General features: G+C 52.1%; 1 long non-coding RNA gene across 3 annotated transcripts in view; it reads left to right on the forward strand.

Annotated features, from left to right (window-relative positions):
- LOC122454443 overlaps window positions 1–26,158 on the forward strand; it is a 27,997-nt gene extending 1,839 nt beyond the window's left edge. The window contains exons 2-5 of one of the 3 annotated variants that reach the window (XR_006273408.1): window positions 259–425; window positions 12,882–13,107; window positions 23,060–23,300; window positions 25,053–26,158. This is a non-coding gene — a long non-coding RNA (uncharacterized LOC122454443). The remainder of the gene's footprint in view (window positions 1–258; window positions 426–12,881; window positions 13,108–23,059; window positions 23,301–25,052) is intronic. The other 2 variants (XR_006273406.1, XR_006273407.1) reach the window with 2 other exon arrangements.
- Window positions 26,159–27,475: the final 1,317 nt, after the last annotated feature.

Below are 27,475 nucleotides of genomic sequence, written 5' to 3' on the forward strand. Positions count from 1 at the left end.
AGGGAATACTGAGGCCAGGCCTGTGAACACAGAAAAGTGAGCTACTTGGGGCGGATATCTCCCTTTAGTCTTAGAGTCCGCAGGTTAGCCAGCAGGCACTCTAAGGGGGTGGAGTATTGGGGATCGGGTTTGGAGGCTGTCGATCCCATGGCGACCACGGGGCGTGGAGGCAACCCCCGCTGTCCGAACGTCTTCGGATGAGTCAAGGGGAGCCGGAGGTCCGTGTAGTCGCAGGGAACTTCTTCCTCACGACCGCAGGGACCCGGAAAGGCTGAAGCCGGAGGCTGAAGCCGGAGGTCTACTCAGCCGCTGGGGATGTCTCCCTACCAGTTGGTGACCAGAAAGGCCAAAGCTGGAGGCCGAAGACGGAGGTCTACTCAGCCGCTGGGGACGTCTCCCCACCAGCTGGTGACTGGGAGGGCCCAGTAAGTGCACACCTGTTACGGGGCCCTAGGAGGTGGTCGCCAGGGAGGGCAGGCTTCAAAGCCGGAGGGACTTACTCCATATCCTGCCATCCAGGGGGTTGGTCAGCCGTCTGGGTCCGAGGCTTCCGCGGCGGTGGAGCTCGAGGGGGCCTCAACGGTGAGTGCTGGGGGCCCTCACCTCGAGCCCCACATTGGGGCGCCAGATGTTAGAAAACGCCGTGGGAGGAAAAAGCCACCTCTAAGGACCATTGATGAAGGCCTTTATTAAGCGGTTGCTCTCGGGCAGAACTCCCGGGGGCGGGTGAGTGAGGAGACAAAGGGAGTCTGCGAGGTATGAGGGGGTGCGGAGGGGTTTTATAGCCAGGGCCGGCGTCCAAGCCAGGTCTTTTCATATAAGGAAGAAAACGTGGGCTACAGCGGTGGTCAGTGTCCGAGGGCTCTGTGTTGGTACATGATTGGACCAGGCTGCAGGGGCTCGGTCTCCGGAAGTTTAGCCAGCCTCCAGAATTTGCCTTGCGGCACTTTTCCAGGGCATGTCTCAACATACCCGACCTTTCAACCACCACCATCATGATTGCTGTCATCATCAACAACATAGCCAACATCACCACCACCATCACCACCACAAACACCACCATCGCCATCACCACTGTCATCTTTATCTCCACCACTGTCACTACCACTGACATCTCCACCACCATCGTCAACATAACCACTGCATCATCACCACCATCACCATCACCATCCCTTAACTATCACCATCACCATTATAATCAGCAACATAACTGACAGCATCACTCCGTATCATCACCACCATCATCATGATCTAATCATCACCACCATCACATCAGCATCATCACTGCCTTTACCATCACCACCACCATCACCATCACCTTATCATCAAAATCATCACCACCTTCAGCATCATTACCACAACCATCCCATCACTGTCAATACTACCTTTATCATTATCACCATTATCATCACCGTCACCGCACCTCATCGTATCCATCATCACAGTTAAAGTCAACAGCATAACCCAAATCATCTCCACCATCATCACCACCTTTATCACATCGCCACCGTCATCACCATCACCACCTCTGTCATCGTCTCCTCTGTGATTACTGCCGTCACTGCCACACACACCATCACCATCACCATCAACAACATCGCTGCCGCTGTGACCACATCTTATCATCACCACCTTTACCACCATCATCATTAACATCACCACCTTCAGTATCAGCACTCCCAATACCAGCATGAACTTATTTCTGAAAAGCTCTTCTTCCTGGCCTCAATATTCAACCTTTATTACCATCTTCAGAGGAACAGTTGAATGACGTGCGCTTCCGTCCAGGGGAGAAGATGAGAACTCTGTAAGCCGGGTGCCAAGTTAATCCAGTCATCAAGAAGAGTGAACAAACCCTTGATTTCAGATCTAAGAAATGACTTCCTCCTGTAGACAGAACTAGTTACACAGAGCCCCTACTGCTTCTAATTCTACCTTTAGATTCACAGATAGAAGTGATTCCACCAGCACCAGAGTGGAGTGAATTTCAATTTCAATCATTTTATTGGCATGACAAGGCATACAGGAATTGCCAATGTTGATACATCAAATTTTGGAGTCTCAGAGGTGGCGGTCGAGCCCGTTTCTATTTCTCATTACTGTCTTTCCAAGTCGGTGTCAGGCTATAGCTACCTTAAAGTTGTTCCTGCCAAAATTTGGGCTTATTTCAGTTTTATAGTTTTTCTTCTTACTTCTGCTGTGACAGAATTTCTTCACCATTTTCAAAATTGGAGAAGAATATTGTCTATATTTCTGCATCTTGTAAGGAGGAGTAGAGCCATTTTCTGTCCAGTTTAGTGCTTCCTTATGACAATTATTGAGTTATGTTCCAATTACTTCTTCTGGTTAGTGAGGTCAATAGTACAGAAGATAAGCTTAGGTTATTATAATTATTGTGCCTGTCAGGCAAAAATTGCAATGTTCAGGTACAGTCAGAGCTGGTCAGTTATTGAATACAGTTTAGTGATTACATGAGAACCATTTTAGGAATTGTTTCACCATCCTATCTTGAGATAAAATTATTGACCTTGAGATGTGACAGTTTGTGCAACAATCCATAGTACTTCTAAGAATTTTTTCTAATAGCATCTAGAGCACTGAATTATCACTTTTGTCTATTTGAATTTCTATTATGGAGTGCCATCATGGTGAGGGAAGAATCCAGTCAGAATATATAGTATATATTGCATAGTAATAAAGCAAACTCTGGGAGACGGTGAAGGGCAGGGAAGACTGGCATATTGCAGTCCATGGGGTCGCAGAGTCTGACATGACTCAGCAACTGAAAAAAAAACTAGCTTGATCTTTGTTTCCCTCATTTTCTTTAAATCCAACATAGAAGTTGTAGAAATCCAAGAAACACACTGTGTTTTTCTAATACCCCCTAGTTTTCCCTCCCAAGTCTCCGTTCCACACTTCTATAAAGGAATAGCAGGCATGTAGGAATGACATGTAGTGCCATAGATTAGAAACTGTAGGTAAGTTTAGATACATCCTGACCCAGTTTTCTTAGCCCTACAGTATAATATAATCGTTTCAGTAAATTGAGGCTTTTCTGTATTTCTGGGCTTCCCTGGTGGCTCGGTCAGTAAAGAACTGAGTTGGTAAAGAACTGAGCCGGTAAAGAATCCACCTGCAATGCAGGAGACCTGGGTTTGACCCCTGGGTTGGGAAGATCCCCTGGAGGAGGGCATGGCAGGCAACCCACTCCAGTATTCTTGCCTGGAGAATCCCATGGACAGAGGAGCCTGGTGGGCTACAGTTCACGGGGTCCCAAAGAGTCAGACACAGCTGAGTGACTAAACACAGCATATAATATTATCTTTTCAGTAAATTGAGGCTTTTCTGATACTTCCTAAAAAATTAGTCTGAAAAATTTGTGGTTTAAATGTTCTGTGCTACAACCCCCCCACTGCTTCACTCCAGGGACATGCCCAGACCCTGCCTAGTGAGTTTTTATTTTGGGGAATCTATCTCTGCACCCTCTTCTAATACTCCCTATTGAATATTTTGCAATCATCTCCCCGGTGGTGAAAATGCTTTGAGCCAGGGCTGCATTTCAAACAGGTTTGCTTTCCCAAAGCCCGGAGGTGCCGACTCACGGTGTGCAAAAGAAAACGGATAATGAAGCACTTTAATTAATGTGAATATGATGAAATTTTAACTGAGGTTGATGGGCTCCGGTTAAGAATCAATCACTGTCTCTTAATCCTCTGGTGGATCTGAGAATTTGTGAAATGAAACACCACCAAGGTGCTCACATCGGAAGAGGCGATTGCACGAGAGGACTTTGATTTATTGGACACCCGGCAGGACGGGTCTGAGGCAGTACCTGGGGCTCCGGGAGCCTGCAGGACTTGTGTCGTGAAGGTTATTCCCGCTCTCATAGCATGTCACGCTCCGGTCTGCACTCAATCACCACCCCGCACTCTGAGGCCTGGGTTGATAAACATATTCATTATAGGAAGAACCATTCCTCAGGCTGGTGATGAGGTGTGTTCCAGGGCAAGGGGAAGAGTGCCTGAGAGGGGCCCAGGGAGACCCCCCAGGAGCTAACAAGCTCCTTGGCAGTTTTCTCTGGGTGCAATTTTCTGAACACTGTAAACTCAGGAGGAGGGGGTTCTTCGGAGCCCTCAATAGCCCATAAGTGAAGTTGCTCAGTCGTGTCCGACTCTTTGCAACACCATGGACTGTAGTCTACCAGGCTCCATCGTCCATGGGATTTTTCAGGCAAGAATACTGGAGTAGGTTGCCATTTCCTTCTCCAGGAGATCTTCCTGACCCATAGATTGAACCCGGGTCTCCCAAATTGTAGGCAGACACTTTACCATCTGAGCCACCAGGGAAGTCCTAAATAAAGTCAAAGGTGAAATTCTGTTATGGCTTGACATGCACTCAGGAAGGATTCTAGTCCTTGTCCAGGGTCCCCAACACTTTTGGGAGGTGCTGGAGGTCTTCCTGTCCCACCAGCCACATCTGTCCCCATCTTTGTGACCAGAACTGCCCAGGATGCAGCCTCCCCACCTGGCTCTACCCTGCTGAGCTGGACCACTGGTCAGTCCTGGCCACCTCCTCCTCGGAGGCTGGCTGAGGCTGAGAAGGTGGTGCTCTATCCTTCCTCGCAGCTCCCCATTTGCCCAGGTTCTCTGGCCCCACAGGGTCAGGGGGCTGGGAGAGCCTGGTGAAGTGAGCTGTCCTTCCTGGCTGCCCCCGGACGCCCGGCCTGCTGGCTGCCCCAGGCTCAGGCCCACCCCACAGCCAGCTCCTGTCACCTCTCCATCTGTGAGCTCTCTCCATGGAATCGAGTCCATGTGGTTTTGAAGGGCTGCAAGCATTTCTGATCATATTACATTTTATAAAGCTTGTAGTTGAAAAACACTGAACTTTTTCACTGAATTGCTGCTAATCTAGGTCACTACCTCCCTGCGATCCTGAAGCTGGCTTTTTAAGCCTCAGTCACACTTGACATTTATCCCTGCTGAACATTACTTGATTGGTTTGCAGCACGTGTGTAGTGCGGCCTCGGTGCCCAGCGCCTTTGGCGTTGAGTGTTCTGAGTAGGGCGGGGCAGGGGCTCCTCTCGAGGCCATTGAGATGGACGCCTGCCTGGGGGGATGAACCAGACCTTGTCCACCCTAGCCGCGCCTCCACTGAGGCTCCTGCTGTCTCACCTGCCAGCCGGCATGTCCTTGATGAGCTCGGTGGGTAAGCAGACCCCAGCGTCTCCCTTCCTACAAACCTGGAATCTTACTGGACTAGAAGACGAGATCTTGGTCTAAAAGCGTCAAGGCCCCATGACTATGGTCACAAGTTCTCTGATATTTTAAATCCTAACTCAGGCCACACAAGTGTCCAGTGAGCCTTTGACCCTGTGTGCGGGCGCATGCTAAGCAGCTTCAGTCTGACTCTTTGCGACCCTTGGGCTGTAGCCCTCCAGATCCTCCGTCCATGGGGATTCTCCAGGCAAGAGTACTGGAGTGGGTCGCCATTCCCTCCTCCAGGGGATATTCCCGACCCAGGGATCGAACCCGTGACTTTTATGTCTCCTGCCCTGGTAGGCGGGAACTTTACCACCTGGCAATGCTGTATTTGGCCATTTGCAGACAGGTTGAGCTGCCAACAGATGCACACGTTTCAAGACAGGTGGGCTTGAGAGGAAGAGAGAGATCCTCCCAGAATGCAATGTGTCACAAGAGCTGACCTGCATCTGCTACTTGAGGCTTGCTTGGTGATTTCATCAACACCAGCATCCTGTTCCCATGGTAACGGTTTAGGTATTAGGCATCACAGCCTCACAGGCTCAGCACTGACCTAGCAGGTGCCCGGATCCTGGGGCCTGACCCCGGGGAGCACAGCCAGGACTCACTCAGGTCCAGCCTCTTCATTCTTAACCTACCGCGCAGCTGAAATCCTGCTCCGCCCTGCAGCTTGAGACATCATCAGAGTCCTTGGACTGTGACGACTTCGAGGGCAGAGACGGGCATCATAGCGCTGAGGGCCTCTCTCCTGTGTGTCCTGTCGCTCTAACGTCGTCAGAGTGACGCACACCTAGTCGCCGACTGTGTCCCCTCCTCAAGGCTGGGGGTGGTGAGCTTTCCCACGGTCACCTACCTGTCCTTCCCAGATCTGTCATGTCAGGTCCCCTGCTCATAGCCCTGTGCCCACTCAACACCAGTGTTCCCTGCCCTGGCTCCTTGTCCCCAGAAGATGGATGACCCACGTCGTCACTCACTGGAAGGTATTTAAATAAAAACCGCACTTCTGTCTGTGTCCCATTTTCCCACTGAGTGGGAGAGGCAGCCTTATTAAGTCACATTAGATGTGGCTTTTTAAACTTCCCTTCACAGCGTTCAGTTGTGAATCTGAGTCCTATCACAGCACTTTGCCTTTTTATGAGTAAATGGACTCTGCTTAGTCTCTTGGGGGTTTCCTGCCTCCTTTCTGCACGGCTTCCCTGGTGGTGGCTCAGGTGATTAAGAATCTGCCCAGAATTCGGGAGACCTGGGTTCAGTCCTTGGGTCAGGAAGATCCCCTGGAGAAGTGAATGGCTACCCACTCCAGCATTCTTGTCTGGAGAATCCCATGGACAGAGGAGCCTGGCAGGCTAAAGTCCACGGGGTTGCAGTGTTGAAGTCGACTGAGTGACTAACACAACCTCCTTTCTGTTTTAGAGACAAAATGGTTCCCCGTCCTCCAGCACGGGTTTCAGAGCCCTGCCTGGCCCTTGCTGAACCTGAGGACCCACTCCTAACCCCAGCTTGCCTGAGACCCGGGCTCCTCAGCTCTGGAGCTTGACTCAGCCCGTCAGAGGCAGACAAGGGTCTGTGGGTCTTGGGGCCCCTGGTTCCCTATCTCCAGCATCTTTAGGGAGTTAGGTGATGGCTGGTCTCAAGGGAGCCTCTTCTCATGTGCAGCCTGGGGAGGGGATTTGGGGACAGGGGAAGCATCATCCCTATGCACCCAGGCCACAGAGCCCACTCCCACAAGAGAGATGCCAGAAGGGGTCCTCACTGGCCCTGTCTGCAGCTCTGAGGGCAGAGGAGCCCAGTCCAGGGCTGGCGGAGGCTGCAGGCACCTATCTCTGTGGGGTGGCTGGGTCTGCTGAAGGGGCGCTGATGGCATCATCTCCTCTGTGCTAGCATCCTGAGCCCCTTACACTTTTGTTCATCACAGCCATACTGGGAGGAAGCGCGGACCTCCTAGCCTCATGGATGAGGAATCAGGATGTCAGGAGGCCGGGGATGCCTGTGCTCAGCACTGCGTGAGCCTGTGCCTGTAGGGCGCCTGCCACCATGGTGCCATGCGGCCACAGCCCGCAAACGGGGCTAGCCCGATCCTGGCCGCAGTGGGAGGGCGGCGGGACGCACACGGTGTGCTGACTGAGGCACACGCAGCGTCTGCCCACCCGGCTGGCTGTCCACCATTCTGCTACAGATCCTAACAGGAATCCCAAAGGGATTTTATTCCAAGGCACAAAATCGTTTGTTAACTAGAACATCAAGTATCTTAAGAAAGCCTAGAAAAATACAGATGTGTTTGTGTGCTCCATGTAGATGTAGAACTACATGTACATTTACATGTATATACGGATGGGGATGTGGGCACACACACAGGTTAGATTTGATGTAGAATATATAGATTATGTGTATATATATATATATATATATATATATATGTAGATGTAGAAGTAAATGATCTAGGTTTAGATTGTATACAAGCGTTGATAGGTGTAAGGTGGTCTAGTATTCCCAACTCTTTAAGAATTTTCCACAGTTTGTTGTGATCAACACAGTCAAAGTCTTCAGTGTAGTCAGTGAAGCAGAGGTAGATGTTTTTCTGGAATTCCGTTGCTTTTTCTACGATCCATCAGCTGTTGGCAATTTGATCTCTGGTTCCTCTGTCTTTTCTAAATCCAGCGTGAACATCTGGAAGTTCTCAGTTCATATGCTGTTGAAGCCTGGCTTGAAGGATTGTTAGTGAACAATATTAACATTGATAGATGTGGACATAGATCTAGATTAGATTTAGATATGGACATAGATTATAGATGACATAGATGACATGTAAATATACATATGTGTGTATATATATATAATACATAAACAGATATAGATGAAATAGATGAGGATAGAGAGGTCAGATTTAGATATTGTTGTTCAGTTGCTCAGCTTTGTCCAGCTCTTTGTGACCCCATGGACTGCAGCATGCCAGGCTTCCCTGTCCCTCATCATCTCCCGGAACTTGCTCAAATGCATGTCCATTGAGTCACTGAAGCCATCCAACCATCTCGTCCTCTGTCGTCCCCTTCTCCTCTTGCCTTCAATCTTTCCCAGCATCAGGGTCTTTTCCAGTGAGTCAGATCTTTGAATCAGAGGGCCAAAGTACTAGAGCTTCAGCTTCAGCATCAGTCCTTCCAATGAACATTCAGTGTTGATTTCCTTTAGAATTGGCTGGTTTTACCTTCTCTCAGAAGTCTTCTCGAGCACCACAGTTTGAAAGCATTGATTCTTCGATGCTCAGGCTTGTTTATGGTCCAACTTTCACAACTGTACATGACTACTGGAAAAACCATAGCTTTGACTATATGGACCTTTGTCTGCAAAATGATGTCTCTGCCTTTTAATATGCTATATTTGTCATAGCTTTTCTTCTAAGGAGCAAGTGTCTTTTAATTTCATGGCTGTAGTTACCAACCACAGTGATTTTGGAGCCCAAGAAAATAAAGTCTGTCACTGTTTCCATTTTTCCTCCCATCTATTTGCCATGAAATTATGGGACTGGACCCAATGATCTTAGCTTTTTGAATGTTGAGTTTTAAGTCAGCTTCTTCACTCCTCTTTCACCTTCATCAAGAGGCTCTTTAGTTCCTCTTTGCTGCCATAAGTGTGGTGTCATCTGCATATCTGAGGCTATTGAAATCTCTCCTGCCAATCTTGATTCCGGCTTGTGCTTCATCCAGCCTGGCCTTTTGCATGATGTACTCTCCGTTGTCAGGGCACTTATGACATCACACCAGTGTCTTCTTAAATTCAGTGGTACTGTGGCAGAATGTCACACCCATATTATTTCTGTTTCTTTGTGGATAATCAAATAGTTGGGTTTCTCCCCCTTTGCATCTTTAAACACTTTCACATTTTTCATTTATTCTTGGCAATCAGACTTCACTGAGGAGTGCCAAAGTCTGGTCTTTGATGGGTCTTTAAGCCTGAGTTGTCTTCCTTCCTTGAACTTCCAGAAGTCTTCTGGCGCCCGTTCTCTTTCTGGCCCTTGCTCTGCCAGGGTCCTGGCTTCATCTTCTCACCCACAATCCAAGCTCTGACTTGTTCTCAAGCTCTTTAGTTTTCCATTTCCTTACTGGTTTATTTTTCTGTTTTTATTTTAAGGCAGGTGATTCTTGGGGAGAACTCTTACATTTAGGAGGTTTTCTATTCTGTCTATTTTGGGTCTGCAGTTTTCTCTCCTCTGATTTCTTAGTTATTTCTAGGCTGTTCTTCAATCTTAAAGGAAATCAGCCCTGAATATTCACTGGAAGGACTGATGCTGAAGCTGAAGCTTCAATACTTTGGCCACCTGATGCAAAGAACTGACTCATTGGAAAAGACCCTGATGCTGGGAAAGACTGAGGGCAGGAAGAGAAGGGGGCAACAGAGGATGAGATGGTTGGATGGTGTTGTTGACTCAGTGGACCTGAGTTTGAGCAAACTCTGGGGGATGGTGAAGGGTCGAGAATCCTGGTGCGCTGGAGTCCATGGGGTTGCAAAGAACGGGACATGACTGAGCCAGTGAACGGCTTCTTTTAATTCCATTAATTTGTCAACACAGAAATCCACTTCTCCACCTTGTTTCCCAGCTCTGTGATGGAAGCGCAGTCACGCTATTGCTGTTGTGGACTGGACGTTTTCCCCTTGCCCTCGATTCACTGAGGCCTTAACCCCCGGTGAGAAGGTGTTAGGAGGGGGCTTTTGGGACGCCATGAGATTCAGATGAGGTTGTGAGAGTGGGGCCCACCTATGAGATTCGTATCCTTAGAAGAAGGAAAGATAATCAGAGAGCCCTCTCTGCCCCGTGAGGGTGCGACGAGGAGGTGGCCATCTGCAGCCAGACCCCACATGTGCCCACCGCTCGCCCCGGGGCTCCCAGCCTCCAGAGCTCCGGGGGCAGATGCTGTTGTCTAAGCCCGCCTCCCACTCCCTGCCCCTATCTGTGGTGCTTGTTGCAGTAGCTTGAACAGACCGAAGCGTGTAAACAATTCTGAGGATCATGGCTTCCAGCATATTCTCTGATCAATCATGGGGTCTTGCAGCACTGACGCTTTGGAAATGGCCAGCGATGGGGATTTTGCAGAGAGTGGACACAGGAGCCCAGTGGACACGTGATAATGATTAGTGCACAACCAATCAGATGCTGTGGAAGAAGTTACAATGAGCCAGGTGTCAGCCGTAGAAGGAGTGAGGACTGAATGAGAAGCTGTGCTAAAAAGGTGAATTCTTTCTCGGTAGGATTGCTAGAGAGCCTTGTGCCAAACACTGGGTCTTAACTGGCAAAGATATGCAAGGAAGCTTCTCATGATATCCTTGAGGAACAGCATCAGTGAAACGACTTTGTAAAATGATATTGGATTTAAGGGACTGAACATGGAGTTGATTGCTATTTTCAGGGGGGTATCAGTTAAAATGTTTTTACTTCAAAAGATTTTTCCCGTTTTATTGAACCACGTCAACTATGAACCATAGTTGACATAGAACATCAGGTAAGCTTTAGGGGCTATTGAAGGTCGTCTTGATGGGCCTGTGGGGACTTTCCAGTGTCACTCCCAGTGGAGCACTAAGGTCGCTGAATTATCAGACGTCACAGTGATTTGAGGAGGGACTGGGCGCCAGAGGAGGAGGTTAAAACCGCTGGGAGGAGGGAGGAGCCACAACCGCTGGAGCTCATGTGCCTGTAGCCCGTGCTCGCAAACAAGAGGAGCCGTGATGAGAAGTCCTCACACCCCAAGTAAAGAGAGGCCAGCAAGGCAGCAAAGATCCAGCGCAGCCAAAAGTAAACAAGTGAAGCTACTAAAGACTCAAGTTGGCAAAGTGAATATTTTAAAACGAATGCAAATACATTAACAAAATCAATTTTAATAAGTGAATGTATTTCTTATTTGAGATTAAAAAAAAAAAGGACTGGATTTAACTCTGGATTCAGAGGTCAGGTCCAGGGACAGAGCGGCAGTGACTGCAGGAGGCGGGCAGGTCAGCTGGTGAGAGCTCCTTCACAGTCGAGGTGCAGGGCGGGGTGAGGAGGCCAGGACAGATGAGGAAATGCCCTCTGAGCCCTGCGCTTGATGCAGGGGCTTCCCTGGTGGCGCTAGTGGTCCAGAACCCGCCCGCCAAAGCAGGAGACGCAGGTTTGATCCCCGGGTCGGGAAGATCCCCTGGAGGAGGGCGTGGCAACCCACTCCAGTGTTCCTGCCTGGAGCATCCCATGCAGAGAGGAGCCTGGCGGGCTACAGTCCGTGGGGTCGCAAAGTGTCGGACACGACTGAGCACAAGCACCGCTAGAACACGGCATTTAATTTTAGACTTGATTTCCCTTCTTATCTCTGACGAGGCCGCTGTTTTCCCAGATCTCCTGGGGGCTGTCCCCCGGGCAGGCCGCCCTGGGTCCTGTGTGTGGGCTGTGTGTGGCTCCAGGAATCGCCCCTCCTCATTTTGCTGGGCCAGCCCCGGCAGCATCTCACCCCATTCTCTTCCCGAGCTTTACTTGTTCTAAGGGACCCGGTCCACGTTCTGGGACACCCACTTTCCCCTCGTACATATTTAAATCCACAAGCACCCTACTGGGTCCCTTTTTGTAGATTGCATTTGTGCTTTGAAGTAATGAGCCTGGAAGTTTTGACATTTGTAATGAGCATGAGTTCGTGTGGTATATTTCTCACGTGATTCCCCAAATAAAATCTATTTGTCATCATCACTTGCCAGATAGTCCACCTGTAATGACCCCCTGGCCATGTGATCAGTCATCCTTTATCATTAGCATGAGAGCACATCATATGATGACGAAACTGATCGTGGAGTTCTTCCCGGGGGGGATGGATCATGTGAGAATCTGCCCGGCCGCCTGCCGGTCTGATGTGGTGAGGATTCCCACGCCACTCCATGGCTGACAGCTCGGAGGGGCTCCATCTGCTGCTACTGTGGGTCTGGGCTTAGGCACCTAAGTTCATTCACCTGCCTTGAAAATAGAGCTCACACTCCTCCCCACCCTTTCTACGTTTCCATTAACGTGTACAGTTTCGCTTTGCTGCCCTGGTTGGTTCGGTTGGACTCTCACCCTTGGCTGTTGATTCACGAGGAGGGAACCAAGTCCTCAGGCGGCCCAGGTGTGTGCACGCCTGCGTCACACGTGGCCAGGCGCCAGGGGTTCAGGACAACCGAGGCGCTGAATAAAACCAAGGGAGAGCACCTACAGCCCACCCAAACGTCAGCGCTGGTCCCCGGGGCCTCCTCATACGAACCGGGTGAGCTTCCAAGGCCAAAACCAAGCCCTGAAGCCAAGAGGATGTTAAGGTCCCTGCCACCCCGTGGGGAACGTGTCCTCCTCTTGGGGGACAGGAGGACCAAGGTCAGCCAGGGGCTGGTCAGAGAGGAACCCATGGCCTTCTCCCGGGGCCCCCGGACGTGCACATCTTCTGAAACGGTCAGTGTTCACAGGCTTGCATGCATCTTCCTTTGGGCTGGATGATGGCACAGGGGCAAGTCCCGGCTTCCCAGGTGGCGCTGGTGGTAAATAGCCCCCCTGCCAATGCAGGAGGACCTAGGAGGTACGGGTTCAATCCCCAGGGCAGGAAGATCCCCTGGAGGAGGGCACAGCAACCCACTCCAGTATTCTTGCAGGGAGAATCCCTATGGACAGAGAAGCCTGACGGGCTACAGTCCGTGAGAGTCGGACATGACTGAAACTACTGAGCAAGTTCAGATGTGAGACTGGGTTTTCTGCGCGTGTCAGACGCCTCCTGCCTTCAAAACGCGAGCATCAGCAGTGGTAACACCAAGAGAACTCAAGGCCAGTGTTATCCAGACAGGGACACAGAGCGGGGTGTGGATACGGTGAAGCCCTGAGGTTGGTAATCCTAGGCATCAAGAATTGTCTGTTGAAAAACATAACTCCATTGTTCACTTAAACGGTTGATGCTGATTACTTATTAACCTGGGTGACTTCAGGCCGACGCGCCTGCGTAGGGTCAGCCACGGGAGCGCCTCCGGGGTACCTCTGCCCCCGAGGCTGCGAGCGTGGAGGGCTGGCGTGGGGTGCTGGGCCCTGCTCTCCCTTCGCGCCCGTTCAGCAGCAGCTCTCTCCTCCCCTCCATCCGCCGAGGCCCCACGTTTCGGTCCAGAAGGTGTGACTCGGGGTCCGCAGCCCCCTCTGCCCTCGGTCAGGACTCCTGACCCCGCTGCTGCTTGGGCTCCCGTGCCCTTCAGCGGGGCCAGCACCGCCTGCTCCTCTGACATGCTTCAGTAAACCTAATAGCTCCCTATTACCAGCTACAATTTAGCATCTGAGCCAGGAGCTGGGTAAGAAAAGGGGAGAAGAGGGTGTAAATTATGCGGAGTGGCGGGGAACAAAGGTTTTATTTCTCCCGAGCACAGCCCTTTGATAGGGAAACGGGGAGACAACTGTGTCACTAATTTAATTAAGTAGTATGAGATTTCAGGGTCCGCGGACGCCATTTAGAATGGGATTAATCAAGAGCAGGTGACAAAAATGAATAGTCACACACAATGTTTGCGTTTTGAACAATCCGACACAGTCGACTGGAATCAAGGGCTCTTAAAGCAGGACACAGTTTTGCTTGCTAATCCAAACCTGCTTCTCCCCCGCTCTGCACCACGCCTGCCTGTTCTCATGGGCGGAAGCCTTTCCGCGTGTTCCTGCTGGAATCAAGCCCCCAGAGTCAGGGCATAAAGGAGCTGGTTCGCCCACCAGAGGCCCTGTTTGTTCCCCTTCCTCTGAGGGTCCTTTCTGAGACACAAGAGATGCCCTTGGGGAATCTGTGAGCGTCGTTAGAGAGAACCTCATCCCATGGTAAATATCAACTATGTCACAACGCAGATCCAACGCTGAACACAGGCGTGCAGCCCTGAGGATTTCCAGGGCTGAGAGTGTGCTCAAGGGGTGTGTAAGGAGGCGGCCTTCCTGGTGGGGGGGGCAGTGACCGGACATGCTGGGGGTGACTGAGCCCCAGAGACACACGCACACCTGTGCAGAGACCAACGAGGGCGCCTGCAACCGGGAATCACATACGGCAGGAAATAACACCCGTGTCATAAGCCGGTCGCCACCTGTCATGGGCTGCAGGACGTGAAGACTGCGAGAGACTCAGAGTCTGGAAAGCCCTGGGGAGAGCCGGCTCTCCTCTGGATCAGTCACCTGTGTTGGGGACCACTTATGCATCAAGGTGTGCATGCATGCTATCTCTTTGGTCGTGTCCGACTCTTGGCAACCCCATGGACTGTAGCCCGCCAGGCTGCTCTGTCCTTGAGATTCTCCAGGCAAGAATACTAGACTGGGCTGCCATTTCCTTCTCCAGGGGGTCTTCCCAACCCAGGGATCGAACCCTCATCTCTTGCGTCTCCTGCATTGGCAGGCAGGTTCTTTACCTCTAGTGCCACCTGGGAAGCTTGTCTCAAATTCTTGGAAGTATGTGAAAACTATTTTCCAGCCTCTTAAGAGTTTAAGCAGAATTCTGAAAATCCCACTTACTGGCATTGATTCCTTTATTTCACATACTTCTTTGGGAAATGATGAGGAAACTTAGGTTCGCCATCATGTTTTTAGAAATTCTACTTAGTAGAGACCAGGGTCTGGAGGTTTTGCTGATTAGGAGCATTCTTGAAGTTCCTTCTCGTATCTGGACTATGTGTTCATTTTTCGTAGGTGAGATTTCATTTCCATTAATTTCAGGCCTAATGTCTTCTAATTCTTTCAGGTTGGCAACAGGAGGAAGCAGAGATCAGAGATCAGATGTCAACTCACATTTACCCTGAAAACCAAGAGGAATCACTGGGTTCCTTGGGCTCTGCCTCCCTCACTTGGGGAGCTGGCTGCATTGATGGCCTGGGGATGGCCCGGGGGTGACCCCGGGCCCCCATCCCGGTCAGAATGAGGAGGCCCTGTGCCCACCGCCCATGCCTCCCAGTTCTCTCTTCCCAGCAGAAACTGACATGATGTGTCGGATCCCTAGACAGAGAGGGATCTGGAATGAATGGTCAGGACACTTTGTACGAACGATGTACAAACAGAACACTGTCGGGACCTTTATGGAATTTCCCCCTCATTTAAAAACTCTTTCCTTGGCAGATTTTTGTTGTTGTTGTTGTTTTGAATAGACTTAGAACCCTGCTGTTTTTCTGACATTATGCTTGTGATCACAAGTACAGCCTGGAACATTTTGATTTACTTTAAACCATTTACTAGCTCATGTCTTTAGAAATGACCAGTGGTTGATTTCAACTCAAATGAAATAGCTCGTGTGGATGCCTGAGAGTGTCAGGTGTGTGACACGTGGGTCTGCGATGGCAGGAGCCTTTCTTTTTTCCACCATCAGGCATTCAGTGACCTTGGCTCCCAACTCTCTGATGACGCATCTGTGCAGGAAGCACGCAGTGCCCACAGGACGGCCCTGCTTCTGGCTGCAAACCGGATGGGATTCCACCCCTACTGCCCCGAGGAGGCAGGAGGGGGGCGGGACAGCCTGGCTCTGGTCTGCACACCCTCAGGGTGCAGCTGGGTGCCCAGTGGGTGTCCTTGCACTGGGATCACCTGGGCAGCCGGATCAGGGCACCTGGAGTGGGGGAGGGTACTTAAGAAACAGGCCTAAGGTTAACATCAATCAGTAAGGCCAACACGCTGAATAAATCACGCTCCCTCTTCTAGATGTGTTTCACAGAAGTGCAGCTTCCATCAGTAGAGTGCTCAAAGTGGGAAATATGTCTAGACCAGTTCCCTGATTTTATTTTCAAATGTCTCAGACTTGAAAGGTTCATGGGATCGGGGTTTAGTAGACAAGAGGAGAGAGCTGAGAACCCACAGGCAGAGGCTTCACCAGGAAAACATGAGGTCCTGACACACGGCATAACCTTGGGAAAGCTGCTTTCCATAGACAGAATGTAGGCTTAGATATAGCCCCTTTCACACGCGCTATAGATATAGCCCCTTTCACACACGCTATCGTTTTAAGTCTTAATTGATGTGCTTTTACATTACAAGCATTGCAAGACCTAGTGTTAAACATCTGAGCTCATGTGCAGTCCGGAGCCATTGACACCTTCCCTTTCTTCCCTTGTCACAGGAAATGGAGAAAAACGGAGGAAGAGACAGGATGCAAAGCGGGTGTCAGGAGTGGTCAAACCCAGCATGGGGTGGGGAGGCGGCGGGGGTGGCCGTCAGAGCTGAAGGACGTGATTAACCACAAGCACATCAGACCGAGAGGCTGGGATAAGTAGCCCTAAAATACAAAGGGAGAAATATAGGTTCTTTAAAAAAAGCACAGCGTGTTAACGCCAGAGGGGGAACATGAACCTTTGGAATTAGGCTAATAAACCATTTGATTAAAAAGTGAGCCAGGCAAGCTTCAATACGATGAGAATGATGAAGTTGGTAAAAAATAAGTCTCGAATTAGCTGAGTTAGTATTCTTTTTTTCAGAACTGTTGAACAGGAAAAAAAAAAAGAAAGACAAATGTCTGGGCAATTATGAAGCAGCACAGATGTGACGGGTGTCAGGGGAGCAGGCCAGAGACCCCAGGTGAGACAGGTGCCCCAGGTGAGCAAAATCCAAGGCAGTGCCAAGGTCCCATGTGTTCCCAACACTCTCTCAGGAACCCAGTGTCAGCAAGTGCGAAGCTGACTGATGAAACCACATTTCCAGGTGCACGCTGTGGGAACCATTCCTGGACCCTGAGTGTGCACCCAGGAAAGGGAGTGAAAGGTTCGTAGTGGGAACAGACGCACGCGCTCTGGATGCGAGCCTGTCACTGCAACGCCGCGCACAATGACCCAGACAGGGCGGGTGACCCATCACTTTAAAGCCGCGCTTCCTCGGCTTGGAGAGGAGACTTGGCTTGCCGTGAGCCCGAGGTGGCTGTGGCTTTCTATTCCTTTGCACAAGCACACTTTATGTGGCTGTGGGTGCCTGGCCCAGCTCCAAGTCGGGATTTGGTGCAGCTGAGCAGACTGCATGGTAGTGAGGGCAGGGAAAGCGGCCGGGGGCAGCCCGAGACCTGTCTCCACCAACCCCGGGGGTGGGCTTGTCCTGTGCAGACCCTGCCCCTCGGCGGGCGCCCCAGGGGCTGCTGGGCTGACGGCACCCCCAGCCTGTCTGTGACACCCCCCGGGGACACTGCCGACATCCCACCCAGGGGCCTGCCCAGGGAGCCGCGGGCATAGGAGGAGAGGACAGGGCGGGGGCGCTGGGCCCGCCTGCTGCTTCTGGTCCGGGCCTGAGATGGACGCGAGCCCTGGGAGCGGATGTTCCCCTGCCGGCAACACACGCGCAAGACAGGGAGCCACAGGACAGAGGCCCGGGTCTAGAAAGAGCCTCCCGGAGCGGGAAGCTGGGCGGCTGGTCCCTGGTGTGGCTCTGCAGGTGCAGGGAGACGGGGCTGGAAAGGCCCAGAGGGGCTGGTGGTTCAGGGGAGGGGGGAGACTCTGGAAGATGCCACCTGAGAGGCAGGGGTGTCTACGGGCATGAGGGGACCCAGGATTCTGGGCGCCTGGAGGTCTGGAGCCCAGGGGGACGTGTTGTGACACCAGGAAGGTGGAGGAGGGTCTGTGGGGGCCGTGAGGGGCTGGCAGGGAGCTCCGAGGAGTCTCATGCCTGCGCCCAGTCATGGTAGGAGGAAGCCTTGGCGGGGTGCTGGCCGTGGGGATGGAGGAGAAGGCTGAGCCCTGTCGCTGTCTCACGTTCCGAGTGGTGGGAGGGACCCCGGGATCTGGGTCCTGAGCAGTGACCACAGGCGTGACTCTCTGGAGCCCAGCTCGGGGCTGTGCAGGGGGCCCAGGGGCGGGGGCCGGGCAGACCCGGGGACAAGCCGCCCTTCAGCCCGCAGGACCTGGACTGGACAGACGGCTCCTCCCAAGTTTGGGGCATAAGCCGCCTGTGGGCCAGAGAGGAGAGACGGACTTGAACAGGGTGACATTGGCCGTGTCAGATTCAGCCTGGCCTCCGACATGCTGCCTGTTCTTCCCAAGCGGAGCCATGAGGCCGGCAGACAGGAGGGGCCGGGGGCCGCACCCCCATGGCGGGACCCCTCCCTCCCGGGCGCGTCTCTCCAGGGGGCGGTGCGGGGGGCTTCCACTGGGAGCCCCAGATGCAGGCGCTGTGGCTGGGGCCCCCCTCAGCGCCTCCAGCGTGGACATCCCGTCCCTGCCCAACCCACGTGGCATCACAGAGATAGCCCCAGCGGGTGCGGGCACACCCACGCAGATGAAGTGGGAATTCAACAGTGTCTCCGGGTGACTGTGGGCCGCCCTTTCTTCTAAGTGAGTCATGTGACCTGGCCGTGCGACCTGGCCCGTCTGCAGCCGGCTTTGTGGGCATCTGTGCGGGAGAATTTTCCCAGTGCTTGTTTTTGGCGAGGAGCAGGCCAGGACCGCGGCGCGGCCGTGCACTCCCTCGGCGTCCGCGATCCGCATTCTGTCGGCTGAGCCGCTTACAACAGTGTAAAGACCCCGGTGGCATGTGTTATAATATATGAGGCCTTGTCCCTCTGAAGAACACGCGAAAGAATGAACATTGTTCTACGAGGGGGCAATTCATCGGGTTTTTCCCAGAGACTCCTGGGTCAAGTTTTTAGAGGCCTATTTGGTTTTCAAATTCTTTCCACCCTCTTTCCTCTCGGCGAGCACAGCGTCCAGACCTGTCTACATTCACTTCCCATGTTCTGTGGATGCTAGATGTCCTTTAAAAAGAGTATCTCAAATAAGTCTTTATTCTTGTTTTGTTGGCTCTTATTCTCTGTTTTCATGAACTCTGGCCCCAGCCATGGCAACTGCAAGAAAAATGTTAACAGTGATTGACAGGACTAGAAAGGCAGGGTCCCCATCGCATTTCAAACACTTTGGGAACAATGCTGTTTGGTGTGATTGAATTAATGAGATACCGCGGGCTGTCAAAAGAGCACACACACTTTACATAAACCTGATTATCTTTGCATGGCAGAAATGGAAAAAAAATAAAAACAGAGGAGGGGGCCTGGCCGGCTTCGGGTCCTCCTCCTGAGGAGCCCGGCCCCTGGTCCAGCTCGGGAGGGTCCCGGCCAGCTCGGCCACTACCGCCTGCCCCCCACCCCCCCACCGCCCACTCTGCATCCATCAGCCATGGTCTTTAACAAGTCTATTCAGGAAACCAGTCTCCCAAACGGGCACTCTTTTCACAACTCAGCACCTCCGTAGGGTGTTTTATTTTCTCTGGGAGCCATTGTTTCACGTGGATGAAGCACACATTTCAACAATTAGACCCGAGCAGGCGGCCCTGCTCCGGCCGAGCCCTGAGAAGGGACACCGGCATGGGGGTGGCACGCACGCCAGGCCTGGGGCCAGCTGGGGCTGCCGGCTGTGAGCCCCGGGCCAGGGTAGCCCGGAGCCTCGGGACTTCTGTGGAGAGGCGGGCTGAGCACTGAGAATATTTGAACCCCTTCCCGAGGGACCGGGAAGAGGCGCTCTCTCTCTCCACTTGGCTGGGCAGCGGCCGTGGTGGAGGGACCCGGGCTCCCAGGCCCGGTGGAGTCGGGGAGGGCACATCAGCCCTCACCCTCCTGACCGCAGCCCTCCAGCGGGCTCGGCCAACACAGATGCCAAGAGCACCCCATGCAGTGACCCCAGGGTCGGGAGGCAGAGCGCTGCAGCTCCTCAGATGGGCTTGCAGCCTGGGAGGAGGGGAGCTGTATCTGCGTGACGAGTCAGTGAAACACCGCCCAGGCCTTGGCCAGCGCCCAGACCCCGCGCTTCCAAGTAGCTTCACTCTGGGAGCTGTTGGTGCTGTGACTCGGAAGGGGGATGGCATCAGCGGGAAGCCAGGGAGGCTGCAAGGCCACCCCTGCCATGCCGGGGGGCCCTGGGTGGTGCGGAGCGGACCGACGGAGGGGCTGGAGGCACAGCCGCGTCCCTGGAGAGTGTGGACTTCAGCCCCCTGCCCGCACCCCTGGGGGTGGCGTTTCACCCCCTCCCCCGGAGCCGCAGAGCCTGGCCCGGCCTCCGCGCTCACGAAGCAACTCTGCAGACACGGGGGTGCCCCGTGGCCACGGTTCCTCCGTGGAGGAGATGCGCACGCACAGAAACAGCAAGAGCCGGCGGGATCCAGGCCATTGCTCGGTGGCCGCTGTCTGCTGGTCCCCAGGGACGCGCTGGACTCCCCGAGCGGAAGTTTGGGGGAACTCTCTCTGTCCTGCGGATTTCAGAGCAGCCTGTGTGCGTGGGAGTCTGCAGGATGCCACGCTCCCATCCCAGCCTGGGGACAGCTCAGAACAGCCCGTCTGCGGGGCCAAGGAGCCGGGAGCGGGGCCCAGGGGGCAGCCGGCCAGCAGGTGTCTCTGTTTCCCACCGCTGGGCGCCTGCTCCCCCGGCGACAGAGGTCACCCAGCTGCTGGGTGTCTTCTCTGCACCCGCATCTCCTCTGCAGGTCACTCGGCCACTGGGAGGAGCCTGGAGCGAGGTGTGTTCCCTTCGTTTCTGGTCCACTATTACGACAGGCAGTGATGGAGAATATTTCTGGAGGAACCCGATTGCCCCACTTAGAAACACTGGTTAAAAGTCCCCAGTGGAAAAAAGACAACCTCTTTAACAAGTGGTGCTGGGAAAACTGGTCAACCACTTGTAAAAGAATGAAACTAGAACACTTTCTAACACCATACACAAAAATAAACTCAAAATAGATTAAAGATTTAAATGTAAGACCAGAAACTATAAAACTCCTAGAGGAGAACATAGGCAAAACACTCTCCGACATAAATCACAGCAGGATCCTCTATGACCCACCTCCCAGAATATTGGAAATAAAAGCAAAAATAAACAAATGGGACCTAATTAAACTTAAAAACTTTTGCACAACAAAGGAAACTATACGCAAGGTGAAAAGACAGCCTTCAGATTGGGAGAAAATAATAGCAAACGAAGCAACAGACAAAGGATTAATCTCAAAAATATACAAGAAACTCCTGCAGCTCAATTTCAGAAAAATAAACGACCAAATCAAAAAATGGGCCAAAGAATCAAACAGACATTTCTCCAAAGAAGACATACAGATGGCTAACAAACACATGAAAAGATGCTCAACATCACTCATTATCAGAGAAATGCAAATCAAAACCACAATGAGGTACCATTACACGCCAGTCAGGATGGCTGCTATCCAAAAGTCTACAAGCAATAAATGCTGGAGAGGGTGTGGAGAAAAGGGAACCCTCTTACACTGTTGGTGGGAATGCAAACTAGTACAGCCCTATGGAGAACAGTGTGGAGATTCCTTAAAAAACTGGAAATAGAACCGCATATGACCCAGCAATCCCACTCCTGGGCATACACACCGAGGAAACCAGATCTGAAAGAGACATGTGCACCCCAATGTTCATCGCAGCACTGTTTATAACAGCCAGGACATGGAAGCAACCTAGATGCCCATCAGCAGATGAATGGATAAGGAAGCTGTGGTACATATACACCATGGAATATTACTCAGTGGTTAAAAAGAATTCATTTGAATCAGTTCTAATGAGATGGATGAAACTGGAGCCCATTATACAGAGTGAAGTAAGCCAGAAAGATAAAGAACATTACAGCATACTAACACATATATATGGAATTTAGAAAGATGGTAACGATAACCCTATATGCAAAACAGAAAAAGAGACACAGATGTACAGAACAGACTTTTCGACTCTGTGGGAGAAGGCGAGGGTGGGATGTTCTGAGAGAACAGCACTGAAACAATTATACTATCAAGGGTGAAACAGATCACCAGCCCAGGTTGGATGCATGAGACAAGTGCTCAGGGCTGGTGCACTGGGAAGACCCAGAGGGATGGGATGGGGAGGGAGGCGGGAGGGGGGATCGGGATGGGGAACACATGTAAATCCATGGCTGATTCATGTCAATGTATGGCAAAAACCACTACAATATTGTAAAGTAATTAGCCTCCAACTAATAAAAATAAATGATAAAAAATTAAATTAATTAAATTTAAATAAAAAATAAAAAAAATAAAAGTCCCCAGACCTGACCCCAACGTAACCTGCAAGAGCACGCTCTCCTCACTGGCCCTCAGAATCTGGAATTTTCCCGCCTGATTCCCGGTCAGAAAGACTCCAAAGTGGCAAAACCAACACTGCAGGTGGTGAGAGGGGTAGAAACTCATTGGATTTAGATGCACGTTGCCATCGTTCCCTTGTTAAATCACACTCTGCACGCAGCTAGAAGGAACTTCTGAGTCAGCCATCCCTGGCCTAACTCCACTGATGGCCCTTTAATTTTCAGCTTAAGGCTTCACTGTTGTTTCTTTAAGGAAAGTTGTTTCTTATCATAAATAAGAAAGGTTGATAGTGGAAGTTTTTGGAAAAGTTAGTATTTAAGTATTAAATATTTTATAATATGTAAGTTCTACTTGGAAATGTCACATTCTTGAAAGGTAAAATATACACTTAAATTTGCTTTCACATCTATAGAAAGCCATTTCCTTTTCCTTTTTTCTTAACAATTTAGGTTTATTGGGACTGTGTAAGTAAATTTACAATGTTCAAACCTTCTACAAATAAAAGAAAGTCGATAGTCTCTTGGGTCCCTCTTCTGGCATGAAGATTTGTGTCTCTTTGATTTTTTTTAAATTAAATAATTACTTATTTGCACTTAAATGAAGTATACAACACTTTATATATTATAAAGGAGAGTTAATATTATTAGATGCATGGGGTAAAAATCAGAAGATTTGGGTTCTGCTAACATTTTTTGCCTCCAGCTATCAGTCTTTTTGAAGTGTTAGTTTTGTCAGACTGTACCTGGTGCATTCACTTCATCTTCTCCAGGCCACAGGTGTTGCTGCTACTCACACGGGAGATGCATAAATCGGGAGCCGGGCACATGGGTGTGCCGAGTCCTGGAGGTCAGCTCTTCCGCTGCTGCCGAGACGCCTGCCGGCTGGCGCCCTGACAACATGTCTGACCCAGAGCAGAGCCTCAGACACTCAGTGCTGGTGACGCGGAAACAGCAACGGAAGCCGGAACAGAAAAGGTCCTGGCAACGGGCGCTCTGCTTCAGTTTTATCCCGTGAGTCTCTGGTAGGGCGTGTAGATTTAGCTCATGGAGGTGGAGGGGAGGTGATTTAAAGTAATCATTTTTCAATCCAATGCTCTTCATTCCTGACGAGCTCCTTGCTCCAAGAAAGGATATGGGGCCCCTTGTTTCTGTGGGATTTTGGCTTCACTTTAGACGGTGTGCAGACTGAGACACAGATCGTTTCCAGGGGCACAGAGGTCTCTGGGAGGACAAATCTGGGTTCGGATGTGGGTCCGTGAGACCCATGTGCCTGGCTTGGGTCCCCACATTGGAGCCCAGTGCTGTTCACATATGGTGGCTCTGCCCCCTCGCGGCAGGCCCCTTGACTGTAGTATGTTTTAGCTAAAAAATAAGCTTTGGGTGGTCATAAAACCTTTTAAGCAGACATTTCAAAGACTGCATCAAGTTTGGAAGTTCGGTAAAGGAAAGTATGCCTGGCTGTTCTTCCCCAGTGGCTAGATGGTAAAGAATCTGCCCACAGTGCAGGAGGCCCAGGTTCAATCCCCGGGTTGGGAAGATCCCCAAAAAGGAAACAGTTACCCACTCCAGTATTCTGGCCTGGAGAAACCCATGGACGGAGGAGCCTGGCAGGCTAAAGTCCATGGGGTCGCAAAGAGTTGGACACAACAGAGCGACTAACAATCTCTTGCACTTCCTCACATTTCGTCATTCCTGGTGTCTCTCTCCGCCAGTTGGGGGAGAAAGGTCCCCAGGGCAGCTGTTTTCCACTTGCCTGCCCTCTCCCATGCTCTGCACCTGCCTGGAGCTTCGGGAGGCTGCTTCCCATGGGGTTTGGCCAGTAAGGAGTCAGGAGAGACTGGAGGGCGGAGGAGAGAGAGGCCAGTCTTCACTGCTCCCAGCAGGGCTGTCCAGGCTGGCTGCGGTCAGGGGCCACGTGGCTCTCCCGTGCTCCTCCATCTCCTGGGGACCACCCTCCCTTGCCTTCAGCCGGGGGGTCCATGGCGGCACAACCACCTGCCTGACCTCTCATAACCCTCCTCGCTGCCTCCTGCGGCGTGCTGTCTGGTACCTCCCCCGAGAAGGCCCACTGGCCCTCGCAGAGAACCTCCCACCCACCAGCTCTGGTGCTGCTGGGTGGTGGGGCAGGGAGCCTGGGGAGGGGAGGGAAGGGGCTCTGGGAGGTGACGTCGCTGTGTCCGTGTTGGTGCTCTGGCTGTGCTGTTCTCAGCGGCCAGGCCACTGTGCTGCCTTCCCGCCCCCGAACCGGGGTGTCCCCACTACACACTGTCCCCCAGACGCTGCCCGGCCCCTCCCCAGGCTCGGCCCAGTCTGTGGAGCTGGAGACCGACAAGGGGTCACAGGCAGGGAATGAAGGCTTTCCCCGGAGGGCAGCCTGGGCTGGAACCCCAGCTGAGGTCTCTGCCAGGGCCGGTGGACCATCAAGGGAGGCGGTATCCAACAGTCCCCCGAGGGAGGCAGAGAGCAGAGTTTGTGAGAACGCTGGTTCAGGTGCCGGGATGAGAGCCCAGCCGCACGGATGCGCTGGGAGGCGGCGTCAGGATGCAGGGACCCCAGGGGGGCTCCTGAGAGGCCTCTGCGTGGGACGCGCGGCCCCCGGACCAGCTTGGGCTCCCACTGCCCTGCTGGGACTTTGTGGTGGTCACAGGAGAAGCGAGACCTCGCTACCACTGAGAACTCCCGAGTCTTGCAGACAACAGCAGGGGAGGTCGTGCGTGGGGTTATGTGCAGTGTGAAATGCTTCATCACCGTTTCTCTCCCCAGCTAGAGGCTGGTGGATGGCAGGGCCTGGTGTTCCCACACGTCACGGTGCTCCCAAAGTCCTGCCACTCCAGCAAGTTCAAGGCCTGGCCTGGGGGAGCCGTGTCCAGGACGAGCATCGGGGGGTGGGCACCAGGAGGCTGGAGCCACAGCCCTGCTGAAGGTCGGCCTGCAGTTTACGCTTCTGAGGGGCTGGGCGTGTGAGGGGGCCCTCCGTGTGGCTCCAGGACGCTGGGGGTCCCCGCGTGTGCCTGGCAGGGCTCCCAGAGGTGGGTGCGGGGCTGTCTCAGGTGCTCAGAACAGTGGGCTGAGCTCAGGGCGTCTCCCTGCTGAAATAAGCAGGCCCCCCAGGTTCCACAGTGACGTGTGCTTATGTCTGATGAAAAACAGCCACTGATTTAAAATAGCTGGTCATTGTGGGCCAACAAGATAAATTGGAATCACTTTAAATTGTTGGTTAGCAAAAATTTTTATAGGATCTGCTCCAAAACGCAGATTAAAAATCAGCAGATGCTTTCAAAGGTCACTTAAGGGTTCACTTTTGTTTCAGACTTTCAGCAAGCCGTGTGTTCTGTTTAATAACCCAAACACTGTTCCACGATTGTCATATTGAAATAGTTCACGCCAGGAAAGGATGCTGCAGCCCAGAGGGACCTTGGTTACAGGACTGACGGGAGAGAACAAATCGCCTCAGCAGCTCCTTCAAAACTTCATAGCTGCGGTTTTGGGTCTGGTTTTCCCCTTAGGGAATGGGGGCTGGAAACGAATCTATTTTCAACCTGGTTTTTAAGAAGAATAGCTTTGAAGCCAAACCTTCAGTGTTTTGGAGTCACTGGAAGTCATCAAAGCATAATTACGATCAGAACGAGGGCAGGAAGATGGGTGTCAGCCCATCACTAGGGCAAGATGTTCCCCTGGACAGAAAGGTCTCAGAGATTAACACGCCACTGACAGCGGCCGGGTTCCTGCTGCTGTTTATTTCAGGGGACCATAAGCCTTCTTCCTAACCCTCATGAACACCTGTGATCCGGACCTGTCTCAGAAGAGGTGGGACCCCCAACCTCATGCCTGATGCTGTAATGACCCCCATTACAAGGACCCCCTCCCCCTTGTCCCCAGTGACAGGCCCCAGACGGACGTCTCCAGGGCCGGGCACAGGTGCAACCAACCACCGGCTCCTGGTCTCCTGCATTCGGAGCAGAGAGCCAGCACACCGGCTTTTGGTCTCTGCCGCAGGTGAGGTTCTGTGCCTGTTGGGATGTCAGGGTTGACCTGTGACCTCACGGTCTCTGGGCATTTTTAAATAAAGCCCAGGTTCAATTTCAGAGCTTCTCTTAATATCTAGGAGGCTCTTCCCGCAGTCTGCGTCATCTAATAAAACTGCAGCGGCTGGATGCTCTGGCCGAGCCTGGGGAAGTCGAGCCGAAGGCTGCCGGAGCAGGGAAGGGTTAACAGCCGCCTGGGCGGCAATTTCTGCACCAGCCTCGGGAAGCCTCAGGTCAACTCTGCTCATAAAACTCTGCACAAATATTTCTTTTTCTATCAGAGGAATTCTAATTCTGCACACAGACCAGGGCCACTCAGATTATTACACATTATTAAAAATTAATTTTAAAAATGGTCTGGTTCTAGCAACGTGCAGTAGAGATGGTGTCCAAGTCTGAAATCATAGCAGGGAAAAGTGGAAAGAAAATCTTATGTCGTTCGGGCAAAAGAAAGCCTGGAAAATGGCTTCTTTTGTTTGGACAACCGGAGTCGCTGGTTTGGAGCCTGCCCCGCCTACCATAACGGCTGTTATTATACCTGTTATTACAGGTGTTATTACACCCGACCTTAAGTTACAGCTTTCCACCCCGCGCCCACTGCTTTGTGGTTTCTGGGTGAGTTGGGTGTGTCTCTTGGACGGAACATCAGGGTCAGACTGGACAAAGCCCTCCCACTGCACCCAATGACGCCATCCACGGGGCCGTGTGCACATGTCGTGCAGACACGGGTGCTGACATTACATCTTCCCCCGAGGATGGCTGCGGGTCCCCTCGGTAAAGAGCATGGAGCCCCAAACGAAACACTGAACAGAGGCTGCTTGCTGAGTGATCCGCACGGCAGGTGTTAGCTCAGGGAGCCCTGAGGACGGCGGCATCGTCCTGGGTGTGGCTGTGGCAGTCTCATTGCTGCTCGTTTAAGGGAATAAGTGGTCCAGTCCCGTGAAGTGTACTAAGAAAAAGATTCCACGTGTGTGTACATACGTGTATACATATGTATATATATAAGGTGGTGGTTTAGTAGTTAAGTCATGTCCAACTCTTGCAACCCCTTGGACTGTAGCCCGCCAGGCTCCTCTGTCCACGGGAGTCTCCAGGCAAGAATACTGGAGTGGGTTGCCATGCCCTCCTCCAGGGGGTCGACCCAGGAATCAAACCTGAGTC

Source organism: Cervus canadensis, chromosome 16, assembly GCF_019320065.1.
Source record: "Cervus canadensis isolate Bull #8, Minnesota chromosome 16, ASM1932006v1, whole genome shotgun sequence".
NCBI classification, from domain to species: domain Eukaryota; kingdom Metazoa; phylum Chordata; class Mammalia; order Artiodactyla; family Cervidae; genus Cervus; species Cervus canadensis.